Here is a 4,048-nt window from a genome sequence, read left to right on the forward strand (position 1 = left end):
TTCTTCTTCTTCTTCTTCTTCTTCTTCTTCTTCTTCTTCTTCTTCTTCTTCTTCTTCTTCTTCTTCTTCTTCTTCTTCTTTTCTTCTTCTTCACCTAGTTACTAAATGCATTGTATTTCTTATCATTCTTATTCCCAATGTTCAATGGACTTAAGGATCATTACTCCTAATTATTCTTCCTTTAAAATAATTTTCTTCTTTCCAGTAAGTTTGAAGGTTTTCCTCAGAAAGCCTCCCATTTCCTTCTTAATAAAGATGTAATGAGCAGAATTTAGGGCCCCAATCTGTAATGTTTTGGAGACCAACCAAGATTTAGCCTCATAGACACCCAAATTTTGCAATACTGTGACTGTGTCTTCCTCTTCTAGGGAGGAGCACCCTACACTTGCCTTTGTTTTCAAGCAATGAACTACTAATTCCCAATACCAAATGGGCACTCTATCTATCTATCTATCTATCTATCTATCTATCTATCTATCTATCTATCTATCCATCCTTCCATAGATACATATCAGACCTCAGTTGCTGTTGAGAGAATTGGGACTTGACAGTTCCTGCCTGTCTCTTATGTTTCCTGTTGGCTGAGTTATTAATTTAGTGTTGACATCCTCTTTGATACTGCTATGTATTTCTTCTAGTGGGATGATTTTAAATTGTGAACTCAGCACTGTCACAAATATAATCTCTGTGCTGTGTTTACATATCATCATGTACCTTCAATCCTAGCAAGAAGCTGAGGTGCAAGTCCATCCTATGAAATTTCTATCTCATGGAATAACTAAGAAGTGAGGATGGGTATTATTGCTTCCAAAGAGTCAAAGGAGGTGCTAGTTAACATTTTTCTTTTTATCCATCTAGAAAACAGAATACTTTAGCTTGCTTGTTTGGATACTATAAACAAAATGCAAGTATAGGTACATGCACATGATAGCATCTTGTAGAACACCCAGAGATTGCTGTCCTTTCTGAGCTGTCACTGTGTGCTGCATTGACTGGATCCTAGTCACTGAGCTAAGAAAAGAACCAGGAGACCTGGAACCTCCAATGTGCTCATGTTCAAAGCAGCTGACTCACACATCTCAGATTCTCTCCCCTGTGGTGACCTCAGTACTTACCTCTTGCTCAAACTTCTCTAAAATACCTCGCCGCACTCTCCCCCAGAGCCAGCCAGGACACAGCTGGCTTCTCCAAGCCCTCTCTATCTTACATTTGAACTTTTTTCTCATGATAACTCCTTCCCGGAAACAGGAAGTCTCAGTGACATCCAGCCAGGAACAGAGAATGTGTGTGTTCAGCTCTTCGGAGACCTCAGCCTCACTCGTGGAACCCCTGTTATGTCTTGGCTCAGCTCTCTCTTGTAGCCAGAAGAATGCATGCAATCTGCGTACTTCTGGAGTCTGCTTCCTTCTGGTTCTTCATTCACTCCTCAGGGTCTCCATGACTTGTGTGATTTTACCAAGTTTATTCCTTTTATCTCTCTCTCTCTCTCTCTCAAAAAAAAAATCTTTATTTTTCTTCTTCCTGCATGACCTTTGATAAACCTTCCAATTTTCTCCCCAATTGATGAATTGATGAATTAACTTCACAGATGAACATACATAGATGAATTTGGGGAGATAGACCTTAATACAAAAAAGAATAAAAATTAGTGGTGGGTATTTGTGATTTTTTGATGACATCAGCTGGCTGACTATATCACACAACTACAAATGAACACACATGCAGATTTGTATTCACAGAAAGAAAGTGCATACAGTGCTTCTTCTCTTTAGAGTTATAAGACTCATTGTGCATATCAGTGAACTTTGAGTAACTCAGGATAAGAAGAGCTAAGGAAGTTTGAAAAATTAGCAATCAGAATGAGGCACCATGGCTATTACAGCAGGAAACACCAAAACACTAATTGGACTTTTTTTTTCAATTCTTGCCCAGTGATAGGAAGTGGGAAACAGGCTTTATGGGTAGTAGTCATGAGGAGGAATAATATAGAGTATATGTCTCTCCTCCCTTTTTTTTTCATAAAGAATTGGTCAAAATGGGTTGCTAAGATGATCCTGAGTTCCCTATAAATGAACATATTGAAGAGAATAGTTGATTACTGTTGAACTTGGATGTGGAAGTAGAGTGAGCACTATGCAGTCAGAACGGGCACTGACTGTCTAGCCTAACCACCCTCCCGGGCTAGTCAGGAAAGCTGAAGGCAAGCCATCCCTTATACAAATGGCAAAAGACTTCTTAAAAATTATAGATTTTTTTTTCCTATGAGAAACGGTTCTATATTTCAGAAAACAAAAACAAAAAAAACAACAAACAAACAAACCAGCAGAAGTTGGTTTCTACACCTGGTTCTAGCATATGCCTTCCCCAGAAGCTTAAAAAGCTATTTGGAAGACAAGACAGAGCATAACACATAAAGCAATTAGATGAGAATTTAACAATTAAATCCGGATGAAGGCCATGAGGTAGGAGTTTCAAAATTGGCAGATGACAAGTTCAGAAGTCACCAGGAATCACCATGGACACATGGTTCACATGGTGAATTTAGGACTGCAATCTGTCCTTGAAATGACCAGCAAACTGCTCTACGGGGTGCATACAAGTTTCAATAGATTCGCACAGAGTAATCTTTCATATTTTCCTCTAAGATAACATCAGTTGTGTGTGCATGTATTTATATATGTGTGTGTATTAATTCCAAAGCATGTGAGGCATTTGTGACTATTTGCATCTATGCATAGAAAGGAATTTCTTTTTTTCTTTTTTAGAAAGGAATTTCTATGCTATACATATGAAAGTGAAATTCCTAAGCCAACCTCTAAGCTTGTTCTTTGGAAACCATCAAATCTAAGACACTGTTGCATCTCTTTGGTTGGTTCTGTTTAGCTGGTGTGGTGTGTGTGTGTGTGTGTGTGTGTGTGTGTGTGTGTGGTGTGTGTGTGTGTGTGTGTGTGTGTGTGTGTGTGTGTGTGTGTATGTGTGTGTGTGTATGTGTAAGGGGGTGTCCTTTCACAATTTTTCAGGCCTAATTTGCTTCAAAAATTCTTTTCATCTCTTCTGATAGCGTCTGTGATACAAGCAGGGACTCTTCTTGGGTATCGTAGAACACACCTAAATTCCTAGCACACAAGAAGGGGAGCCAGAAGCTTAAGCATAGCAAACAGTGTGCAGTAAGACCTTGTCTCAAAACAAAACAAACAATAAAACTGCAACAAAAGCAAATCAGGGACTCTACAGTTTCTAAGTGTCCAGTGTAGAAGAAACTAATACTCTGTGTTTTCCCTGATACTAAGGATGCTGTGAAATTCTAATTCCTTCATCTGGACTCAAGGTTCATTTGGCGGTCAACCTCTGAATGTTTTGAACGTCTTCTCTTCTTTTCTTTTCTTTTTTTCTTTTTTTGTAATTGACATTAATTTATAAATTGTTAGCAGCCTCTGGCAGCAAAGATCAGAGAGAGTCAGGTCAAATAGGAGATTTTACATGCGTTGGACTTTAAGGAGATTGGGTATGAAGTACGGAATGGAGATATTAGTCACCATGATACCAGGTTACAGCAAAGGACTCCATGTCTGAACCAGAATGAGGGCACTGCACTCCTGCCCTGCCCTGGCAGTAGATCCCTGAGTCTTAGACGGTTTGCTCTGTCTCATAGGTAAAATAGCCCCAGGTCATGTGCAATCACAGGTCATGTGCAATCACAGGTCATGTGCAATCACAGAGATACAGGAGGAATCTCAGTGCATGGTGTATGTCATACATGACAATACGCATCATCTATGAAGAACAGGGCAAGCCTACTCCTGCCAGAAACAGTGGTTACCACCATTATCACTATTTTCCCATATGCACACATATGGCAACTGGCTTATATTTAATTAATTCTAAAAAAAAAAAAAAAAAAAAAAACCTAACTTGATTTGACCCAAGTGTTCAAATTGATCGAAGACTGACTTATTTGTTTTGTTTTGTTCCCCCCCCCCGTTAGGATTTCTAAAAATGTATACAAATTCTCTATCCTTTCTATCCAATTTAGAGATTTGTCCTTCCT

General features: G+C 39.0%; 1 protein-coding gene across 7 annotated transcripts in view; it reads left to right on the top strand.

Annotated features, from left to right (window-relative positions):
* The window catches only part of Musk (muscle associated receptor tyrosine kinase), an 87,566-nt gene that overhangs the window by 34,998 nt on the left and 48,520 nt on the right, over positions 1–4,048 (top strand). The window lies entirely within an intron of this gene.

This window comes from Mus pahari, chromosome 6 (genome assembly GCF_900095145.1).
Source record: "Mus pahari chromosome 6, PAHARI_EIJ_v1.1, whole genome shotgun sequence".
NCBI lineage: Eukaryota > Metazoa > Chordata > Mammalia > Rodentia > Muridae > Mus > Mus pahari.